This window comes from Capra hircus, chromosome 15 (genome assembly GCF_001704415.2).
Source record: "Capra hircus breed San Clemente chromosome 15, ASM170441v1, whole genome shotgun sequence".
NCBI classification, from domain to species: Eukaryota; Metazoa; Chordata; class Mammalia; order Artiodactyla; family Bovidae; genus Capra; species Capra hircus.
In genome coordinates this window covers 76865786-76877294 of record NC_030822.1, presented here as the reverse complement: position 1 = coordinate 76877294, position 11509 = coordinate 76865786, and the positions used below count along the sequence as shown (strand labels likewise).

The window sequence follows — 11509 nt, the reverse complement described above, 5'->3', positions numbered from 1 at the left end:
ACTGGGATGACACTGAGGGGGAGGGCGGTGGGTGGGTGGGGTGTTCAAGATGGGGGGACACAGGTACATCCATGGCTGATTCATGTGAATGCATGGCAAAAACCACTACAATGTTGAAAGTAATTAGCCTCCAATTAGAAGAAATAAATTTTTAAATATATATATATTAGAAAAAGAAAAATGTAAAAAAGAAAGAGAGGATATATGTATCTGCATAGATGATTCACTTTGCTGTACAGTAGAAATTAACACATTATTGTAAAGCAATTATACTCTAAAATGTTTTAAAATATTATGGCATAGAAATTGGTACATATATTATGGCCATTATAAACTGCATTGTATGTTCATTGCAGCACTGTTTACAATAGCTAGGACATGGAAGCAGCCTAGATGTCCATCAGCAGATAAGGAAGTTGTGGTACATTTACACAATGGAATATTACTCAGCTATAAAAAGGAACACATTTGAATCAGTCCTAATAAGCTGGATGAATCTATAGACTATTATACAGAGTGAAGTTAAGTCAGAAAGAGAAAGACAAATACCGTATGTTAACGTACATATATGGAACCTAGAAAGATGGTACTGACAATGCTTTGTACAGGGCAGCAAAAGAAACAGACGTGAAGAACGGAGTTTTGAACTCACTGGGAGGAGTGTGGGATGATTTGCGAGAATAGCACTGAAACATACACATTACCATATGTAAAATAGATAGCCAGTGCGCATTTGATGTATGAAGCAGGGCACCCAAAGCCGGTGCTCCGTGACGACCTGGAGGGATGGGGGCAGGGAGGGAGGTGAGTGGGGGATTCAAGGTGGAGAGAACACATGCATACCTGTAGCTGATTCATATTGATACATGGAAGAAACCATCACAATCCTGTAAAGTAATTATACTCCAGTTAAATAAACACATTTTAAAAAGAAACCACATTGTAGAAGACTTTTTAATGTCACAAAAATGATAGTGGTATGTATGTGTTATGGTAAGTAGAAAAATCAGATTTCAAAATGATATGCATACACAGAATGATTCTGATTTTGAAAAATAAATTATATTATTAAAAGCAAAAAAATTCCTTATGATTTATCTGTATTTTATGCTATCTCTTCAGTGAACTGGAGATACTTTTGTATAATATATTTAATTTAAACAATATGAAGAATTATAAAAATGCAGCATATTTATGTTAACATTTTCTAAAAAGACCACTTTAGTAGAGTTGAAGTCATGAGGCTAAAAATTTTTAATAATAATAATTGCTACTATGAATTTAATAGTGACTGCAGTCCGGACACTGCAAAATTCTTTGCATGTCCTTGTAGTAATACTATCAAATAGGAATCACTGTATCCTGACTTCAAGGATGGTGGGAGTGAGGCTCAGAAAGACTAAATGACTTACTCGTGGTCACCCGACCAATAGAGGATGGAGATAGGATTTGAATGCTGATTTGTCTTTTAGATTCGTGCTCTTGACTTTATACTGCCTTCATTCTCAGTTAAGCAGTTACAGATTATTTTAAAATCAGTTATTTTAGTGCCAGTTATGTAATTTGGTGGATTACCTAGACCTCTTTCTTTGTTCTTTCTTCTCTGCTATCTTTTTACAAATCTTACTCTCCATGGTTGGAAAATTTGTTCTATGCTTGATATACTCCTGTGAAAGATTTGATGCAGATACGTGTCAAAACTATTTGTATCCATTTATATTTGAATCCAGGTTATTCTTATCTCCTTTTATCAGTAGTCACTGAGAGCACTTTTGTATCAAAAGCCTGAAAACACTATCTTTCTCTTATATCTCTTAGATCTGTGTGATGCTGCTGCTGCTGCTGCTGCTGTCGCTCCAGTCGTGTCCGACTCTGTGCGACCCCACAGACGGCAGCCCACAAGGCTCCCCCGTCCCTGGGATTCTTCAGGCAAGAACACTGGAGTGGGTTGCCATTTCCTTCTCCAATGCATGAAAGGGAAAAGTGAAAGTGAAGTCACTCAGTAAGTGTCCGACTCTTCGTGACCCCATGGACTACAGCCTACCAGGCTCCTCCGTCCATGGGATTTTCCAGGCAAGAGTACTAGAGTGGGGTGCCATTGCCTTCTCTGAGATCTATGTGATAGATTCTGATTTTTTCTCTTTTACATAAGCTTGATTTTTTTTCCTTCTGACTGTAATAGGGAAGAACAAATCTGACTCCATATTGGATCTGTTCCTTTTACTTTAACCTTTGTATTCTATTTTGTTACAAGTTAAGAATGTTGCCTATAGCTTGAAATATACATGATAGTCTTTCCTCAAGGCTCTGATCTTTAAAGGTATAATACTTTACCCACTCATATAGAGATAAAGAGTTGCAGAACAGAGAATAACTTTGTCTTTCGGGAGGTTTACAGGAATATCATGACATGACCTACCTAGTCGGTTGCAAGAACAAAGGATTCTGACACCAAAATATTTGCAACCAACCACTTCCCCTCCACTTTTAGTATAAAAGAAACCTGAATTGTAATTTGAGAAAGATGGTTCTTCGGGACACTAGTCCATCATTTTTTCAGACTCTGACTTTCTGAATAAATCATTATTCCTTGCCCCAACTACTTGTCTCCAGATTTATTGGCCTGTCGTGAGATGAGCAGTATGAGCTTGGCCTTGGTAACATCTAATATGTGTTTACTTGTTGAAAAATTTCCAGCCCTCATATCAGTTGGAATTAGCTGAAATCGAGTGGCAGTGGAGAGTAGGGACGTCAAGCCATGCACTTGTAAGTTTTGGCTGCAATCCCTTGCAAGTGTTGACAGAGCAGTGAAGCTTGGAGCAGTCTTATAGTCTGGAGAATCTGGAAGTCTATAGAGTGATGCTAAAGCAAGTAGCCACATCCTAGTTACTCTATACCCCTTGCTTTATTTTTCTTTGCAGCACTGATCATTACCAGTAATTATAGTTCCATATGTTTGTTAGTTTCTTCTCTGTCCCCTCTCTGTCTCCATGGAAGCAGGAACAATCTTACTCATAACTCAATCTTCAGTAGGATAAGTAGAATCCTACTAGGATTCAGCTAGAAGAATGTCTGGAATATAGTCTAGGCATTTAGTAAGTATTTATTAAATCAACAAATAAAAGAACTGTGACGATGAATGACACAGAGAAGAGATAAGAAGAAAGATTGTGAGGGGAGAAAAATTAGGTAGGAAGGTTCTGGAGGTAGGTTTAAATGAAAGTTTTCCCCCAAGTGACTGTTCTGTCCATAAACTAGACTCCTGCAATATTGTCCCTATTTAAAAGCAACAAAGTCTCCATTAGCAAAAATGTAGTTGTGAAGGTTAAATGAACACAGTCCACAATGATTTTACACAATTATTGTATCCACAAAATTGAAAAAAAAAAAAATCTTCAAAGTCCTTAGGTGACCTCAGCTATTGTATCACCAAATTCCAGTTAAGGCAAACAATTCCACAGCATGCCTCTGCCTGCAGGGTGGAATTCTCTTCTTCCTTCCCTTGTTGAGAAGTTCTAAAAATATGTGATTAGCAGTCAAACTTCAAAGCAGAGAGCCAGAGGAGGGCTTGACAGGAGCAACTTGAAAGGTATTTGAAATCTGTATGCCAGTAACTAGTTAGTATTTTACTCAATTAAGCTCTTTTATGTTCCTATTATCTGCATTTATCCACGAATTGCAAGCATCATTTTAGTTCCATTCTTTCTGTGTATCGACTTGTTCAGCTTCCTGAGTCAGTTTACAAAGGGAAAGGGGGAACCAACATTTATGAACTCCTATTCTGCCAGGTATGGTACTGAAAACTTCATATGGATCATCCCATCTAATCTTCACAATACTCTGAGAGGGAGATGACATTGAATCCATTTAAGAGATAAAAAAATTGAGGCTCCAAAGGTAACTGTCTTCCCTAAAATCACACAAATAATGACTGGTAGAGGCAAGATGCAAACGAATTCTGCCAGAATATCGCCACAGTTCTTATTGGTGGTGGTTGTGTTCAGAAGCTTCAGTTGTGTCTGACTCTTTGCAGCCCCATGGATTGTAGGCCGCCAGGCTCCCCTATCCATGGGATTTTCCCAGCAAGAATACTGGAGTGGGTTGTCATTTCCTTCTCCAGGGGACCTTCCCAACCCAGGGATCGAAACCGCGTCTCCTGCACCTCCTGAATTGCAGGGGGATTCTTTACTGCTGAGCCACCAGGGAAGCCCACAGTTCTTATTGGTTTGTGGCTATTTATGGGCTCTGTGCTGCACATCAGCCTTGCTTTGTTAAATATTTTCTTTCTGAGTAAATAGTTAAATTTAACAGAACATTATTGTAGGTGTACCATTTTCCACTCTTTTTGTAATAGTTTTTCCTCCCCTTTTATCATATACATGTATAGTCAGTCCTTTTTCTCCAAAGAATTCAGTGATCTTTCACTTTTAAAATGCCTGAAAATTCCAGACCAAATATGATCAAATTATGAGACATTGTATAGTCTAAAATGGCATTTCTGTCCAGTCTGGTTCTTCCCCAGGTATGTGGGCCCATGGGTGGCAGTGGTACTGTGTAATGTTAGGGTAGCAAGGAGGTAAGTAGAGAGAGCTATGGATGGTTCTCTTGGGTAAACCTCAGTGTGGGATGAGGGGTGCTCTGAAGGACATCGCTTTCTCCCTACCTGCCCCCACACTGGTATTCCTCTGGTATCCCTGAGCAAACCCTAGAAGAAGCTTCCCTGGGCTCAAGGACTGATCACTGAGAGAGGTTTCCTGACTGTGCTCACGCACTGTGATGCTCTCCTGCCTCTTCTGTGCTGTGTGCTCCCCCAGCTCCACACTTTTATGTCAGGGTGGCAGGTTTATTAAAGTATTTCTTACCTCCCCAAACCAGCACATCCTTTTTGTGCCCTCTATAATCTGTGTGAGAAGCCTTCAAGTCATCCTGGACTTACCTAATGTTCCAATATTCAATTAGTCACCAGCTTCTGTCATTTGTATTCCATTTTTTACTTTTTATTTTGTATTGCTATATAGCCAATTAACAATGTTGTAGTAATTTCAGGCGAACAGCAAAGGGACTCAGCCATACATATATATGTATCCATTCTCCCTCATCCAACAACACAAGAGAAGACTCTACACATGGACATCACCAGATGGTCAACATCGAAATCAGATTGATTATGTTCTTTGCAGCCAAAGATGGAGAAGCTCTATACAGTCAACAAAAACGACCAGGAGCTGACTGTGGCTCAGATCATGAACTCCTTATTGCCAAATTCAGAATCAAATTGAAGAAAGTAGGGAAAACTGCTAGACCATTCAGGTATGACCTAAAAAAATCCCTTATGATTATACAGTGGAACTGAGAAATAGATTTAAGGGCCTAGATCTGATAGATAGAGTGCCTGATGAACTATGGAGAGAGGTTCATGACATTGTACAGGAGACAGGGATCAAGACCATCCCCATGGAAAAGAAATGCAAAAAAGCAAAATGGCTGTCTGGGGAGGCCTTACAAATAGCTGTGAAAAGAAGAGAGGTGAAAAGCAAAGGAGAAAAGGAAAGATATAAGCATCTGAATGCAGAGTTCCAAAGAATAGCAAGAAGAGATAAGAAAGCCTTCCTCAGCGATCAATGCAAAGAAATAGAGGAAAACAACAGAATGGGAAAGACTAGAGATCTCTTCAAGAAAATTAGAGATACCAAAGGAATATTTCATTCAAAGATGGGCTTGATAAAGGATAGAAATGGTATGGACCTAAGAGAAGCAGAAGATATTAAGAAGAGGTGGCAAGAATACACAGAAGAACTGTACAAAAAAGATCTTCATGACCCAGATAATCATGATTATGTGATCACTAATCTAGAGCCAGACATCTTGGAATGTGAAGTCAAGTGGGCCTTAGAAAGCATCACTACAAACAAAGCTAGTGGAGGTGATGGAATTCCAGTTGAGCTGTTTCAAATCCTGAAAGATGATGCTATGAAAGTGCTGTACTCAATATGCCAGCAAGTTTGGAAAACTCAGCAGTGGCCACAGGACTGGAAAAGGTCAGTTTTCATTCCAATCCCAAAGAAAGGCAATGCCAAAGAATGCTCAAACTACTGCACAATTGCACTCATCTCACATGCTAGTAAAGTAATGCTCAAAAGCAATACGTGAACCGTGAACTCCCTGATGTTCAAGCTGGTTTTAGAAAAGGCAGAGGAACCAGAGATCAAATTGCCAACATCTGCTGGATCATGGAAAAAGCAGGAGAGTTCCAGAAGAGTTCCAGAGAGTTCTATTTCTGCTTTATTGACTATGACAAAACCTTTCACTGTGTGGATCACAATAAACTGTGGAAAATTCTGAAAGAGATGGGAATATCAGACTACCTAACCTGCCTCTTGAGAAATCTGTATGCAGGTCAGGAAGCAACAGTTAGAACTGGACATGGAACAACAGACTGGTTCCAAATAGGAAAAGGAGGATGTCAATGCTGTATATTGTCACCCTGCTTATTTAACTTCTATGCAGATTACATCATGAGAAACGCTGGACTGGAAGAAACACAAGCTGGAATCAGGATTGCCAGGAGAAATATCAATAACCTCAGATATGCAGATGACATCACCCTTATGGCAGAAAGTGAAGAGGAACTAAAAAGCCTCTTGATGAAAGTGAAAGAGGAAAGCGAAAAAGTTGGCTTAAAGCTCAACGTTCAGAAAACTAAGATCATGGCATCTGGTCCCATCACTTCATGGGAAATAGATGGGGAAACAGTGGAAACAGTGTCAGACTTTCTTTCTGGGGCTCCAAAATCACTGTGGATGGTGACTGCAGCCATGAAATTAAAAGACGCTTCCTCCTTGGAAGAAAAGTTATGATCAACCTAGATAGTATATTCAAAAGCAGAGACACTACTTTGCCGACTAAGATCCATCTAGTCAGGCTATGGTTTTTCCTGTGGTCATGTATGGATGTGAGAATTGGACTGTGAAGAAAGCTGAGCACCGAAGAATTGATGCTTTCCAACTGTGGTGTTGGAGAAGGCTCTTGAGACTGCAAGGAGATTCAACCAGTCCATTCCTGGGATTTCTTTGGAAGGAATGTTGCTAAAGCTGAAGCTCCAGTACTTTGGCCACCTCATGCGAAGAGTTGACTCATTGGAAAAGACTCTGATGCTGGGAGAGATTGGGGGCAGGAGGAGAAGGGGACGACCAAAGATGAGATGGCTGGATGGCATCACGGACTCGATGGACGTGAGTCTGAGTGAACTCTGGGAGATGGGGATGGACAGGGAGGCCTGGCGTGGTGCGATTCATGGGGTTGCAAAGAGTTGGACAAGACTGAGCGACTGAACTGAACTGAACTGATTCTCCCGCAAACTCTCCTCCCATCCAGGCTGCCACATAACACTGAGCAGAGTTCCCTGTGCTACACAGTAGGTCCTTTTTGGTTATCCTTTTAAAATAGAGCGGCATGTACATGTTCATCTCAAATTCCCTAACTATCCCTTCTTTTCATCCTCCTCCCTGGCAATCATGTGGACATTTGAAATTCTAAAGCTTGTACTGAGTCTGTCCCATCCATCCATCCAACCATCCATCCATCCAACCATCCATCATCTTGTGTGTGTCTGTTGTGTTCTAGATGTTGTATAAGATGCTGTGAATTCAGAGATGATTGAGATGCGGACCTAGTTTTCACTTTTACATTATAGCTCAAAACACAAGCCAAAAGTTCATTACCTAAAAATTAAGTTTCTACACTTCAATATGGTGGTATTCAGGGTTCTCTACTACCAGGACTCCAGGGCCTCTCCAGCGTCCAGTCCCATACCTGTCTACCCTCATGCGGTGTTCCCATCAGACTGTTCTGTGACCCTCCACACCTCTGCCCTTTGCCTGTGCCCAGACTGATTCCCCAAGACTTTAGCTACTGAAAACCCTACTTACGCCCTAAAGCTCAGCTCAAAGGCCTGCACTGCTTTGAAGTTCTCTCCATCATCTACTCAGAGTTAGTAATTTTTCTTCTTGTTCTCACAGTGCTTGTGCCTCAAGAATAGGATTTACTTCAATTAGCCTGAGATAAAGCATCACTATCATTGTTTCTCCCCTACTAGATTAGAGACACCTCTAAGGCAATAACTTGATTCATTCCACTTACTTCGCTCAGTAAATCTCTTGTTGGCTACAACTGTTCAGCAAAGAAAAAATTATGGTTATATGATATTCATATTGAATTATCTGATATAATTCAACTTAATTCTTAATTCTATTGCCTTTTCCTCTACCTCACTTTCTTCTTGGTCCCTAGTTCCTCCATTTTTGGTGTATAAATTTGTCCTCATCAAGTGATTGTATTGAGAGAAATATTTGTCTGACTGCCACCGATGCTTTGAAGGAGGTACCTCACATCATGTGAAAAGCAGATTCAGCCTGGATTCAAATCCTGACCCATCATGTGACTTTGAGACTATTAAGTTATCCTTTCCGTACCTCGGCTATAAAAGCGGTAGTTAATAAAGCTCACAGTATCGGATGGTTGCAAGAATTAACTGAAATATATATGAAGAATGTAAAACAGTGTGTGGAACACAGAAAGCACCCAATAAAGGTTAGACCTAATACCATTTCCGAAAAAAATGTTGTGATGACATTTAGATTTTATAAGAACACAAGGCAGAAAAATAACATTTAGTAAGTTCCTTTGAGTGTATGAAAACATTTCTTGGGTTGTATGATTCAATAAGTGAATCATTTGTGAATTAATTTTCTCAGTATGTTATACTTCAAACTAAATATTACTTAAGAATGATGACAATGTTTGAAGCGTTTGGCATTAACTTTAAGGCTTATTAAAAGAAAACTAACATACTTTCTACTTACACCCTATAGCTCCTCTTCCTCCCTTGGCATTCTCATACCTCTACATGCCGTAGTCATTTATCCTAGTGAGAAAGTTTTTACTTTCTTTGCTGAAACCTATATTCCTTATCTTTGGAACAGCCTGTTCAAACATTCTGTTGCTCCCAGAATTCTTTTCTGACTCGTCCTACCTGACTCTAAAGGCCCAAAAGGTGAAAGCCCTAAGGAGCTTACATCAGTTGTCACATTATTTAGCATTTGTTTGTCATACTATTTACAAATATTTTAAATCAGTCTCATGTATGTTTTCCCTGCAATTAGATATCCAGTTCTCCAAAGGCTGTGTTATTTTCCCCCCAAGATTTTTCATCCCACTCTTTGCAGTGAGAAACTCTTGATGAGATTCCAGTTAAGAATAGAAGATGCTGAAAAAACAAAAATTATTTTTTCATTTTGTTTTGTTTTGAGTCTAAACTTTAATTATTGCCTCTGTTTATAGTTATTTAAGGGTTGGTCCACAGGACTTTAGATGGTGAGGCATAAAATTTCTTCTCTTCTTAAAACACTCCTGGGAAGGCTCAGAGTTGGCCAGAAGCATGAAGAAGAATCAACAGAGTCAAGCGCCCACTGGGGAAATGTGGGGCCGTCTGTTGGTCTCCACAGTGTTTGTAATGTCACAAGGAAACCACCTGGGGTCTGGCAGCCTCCCCTTCTCTTCCTGGGAAAGGATCTGGTCCTAAAACCCAGAGATGGCTCTGGTTTTAGGAAGGTCTGAGATTGGAGTAATGCTCGTCACAGAAGAGTCCTCTTCCAGGCCTGGTCCCAGATAAAGTAACCATTCGGTATCAATGAACTGAAGAGGACTCCTCTTGACTGGGGTTTTATATTTCTCTTGCAACTTAGTTTCATCTCATCTTTGCTCTGTTGCTCTGTGGGTGCCAACAGCCTTGGCCAGCTTTGAGGAAGTGCATAGTACTATTATTTGCTCTGACTATTCCACACAAAGATACCAAATAAAGATGAAGCAAAAACTTTGGCAATTTTTCTTGCCTTAGACAAATGAATGGCTATAGTCCCCCTAGTCCCTTGATTGCACCTGTCTGTATCCTGAGCACTATGAACACAAATGTTCAGAATATATGTTCAGGGAGAGAGCAAGTACCATGGTGGTGGAGTTCCTCGGTTGGCTGACTTCTGTCTCCTCCACATCAGCATGTCCGGTCTGTCTCTACTCTTATTACATGGCTTCGGTTCAGGATGATCATGCTGTGCCTGCTGTCAACCATGTTCACTTCCCAGCTTTTCTTGTCAAAGAGGCCTGTATGCCTAATGCAGTGCAAGTAGGTCTCATTGTCCAGATTCCTGTCCTTGTAAAGGGCAAGGTCAGCATTGGTGATGACAGACGCCTGTTTAACTTCAGGTTATACATCTGTATGACAACAACAAGGGCATACATGTTGGTGGCCGCCAGAACCTTCTCTTTACCATCTCAGGCACTCAGTTATGGCAGCCTTCTGCTCCACCATCATCTCACCACATTTCACCTGGTTGCCTTCTTTGGAGAGCCCTGCTGTCAGCCAGCCACGTGTTTTAGGGGACTGGCAGCCGATGGTAGCTTAAGCAACGGTGATGGGCCATAGAGGCTACACAAGGCCTGCAACTTCCCATTTCCATTGCTGCACAGGATGTACTACTGCTGCACGAGGTCCACTGTCTCCTCCTCCCGCTTCAGTTGGATGTTTGATTCTGGGACAAATTTCCATAGAGTCTTCAAAGGTTTTAGGGGAAAGCAGCATCTGGCAGTTGCTGGGTAGCATCCTATGGATGCAGGTGCTCTGATCTTGATGGTGCTGAGTAGCTATCATCAGGTCAGCTTCATCCAGATCAAACCTTGATCTTCTTGGAGTCAATGAACTTGAGCTTGGAATACCAATCCAGAATCGTCCCAGGGGTACCAAAGATAAGGTGCTCCCTAATCTCTGACCTTGGTGCCCAAATTATTGCCTTGCACAGCATAAGCTATCTTGAGTTCAGGGTAAAATTTTTCCTTCCGCTCAATCACTTTTCCTATTTGAAAGACCAGCTTATAAGTCTGGGAGAGGCACAGACAGTGGGGTATCCAACTGCACAACTAACACAGAGGCAGCTGTTTTACCTGCTCCAGACTAAGACAGGGCAACTAAGTTCTGCAGGGCTTCAGCAAATATCAAAGGCAGCATGTTCGCTTGCATTTTGGATGGATAGATGAAGCTCATGGTATAGACTCCTCACAAGACTTACTGAGTGTAGGGAGGAGTTTGGATCTTGTTGTAGGTTTTCCACCTGGTTTGTGTTATCAGTAGAGCTGCTTCTGATCGGCTTGTTGAGTAAAGAGGACAACTCTGTCCTCTTTCTCTCCTTCATCTGTCTCCTCTGCATCAGCGTTGCTCTTGTTCCCTGCTTGTTCACTGCTAGGGCCCTCAAGGAGGCAGCACGGCCCAGGCCTTGAGTGGGACGCTGGTGCTGTGAACTCGCCAGCTGACACTGCCTGACTGCCATATGGGGACAACAAAAATTGTTTTCCAACAGAAATGGGAGAATATTATCACACAACTACCATTAGAATGGGTGATGAGGAGGTTTCTCACCAAACATAGTTTGGTTTATATATGACACAGAAGTAGAGAATA

The 11509-nt window shown here is 41.0% G+C and overlaps 1 pseudogene; it reads right to left on the bottom strand.

Moving 5' to 3' along the window:
• Positions 10322–11265, bottom strand: LOC102172171 (annotated as a pseudogene).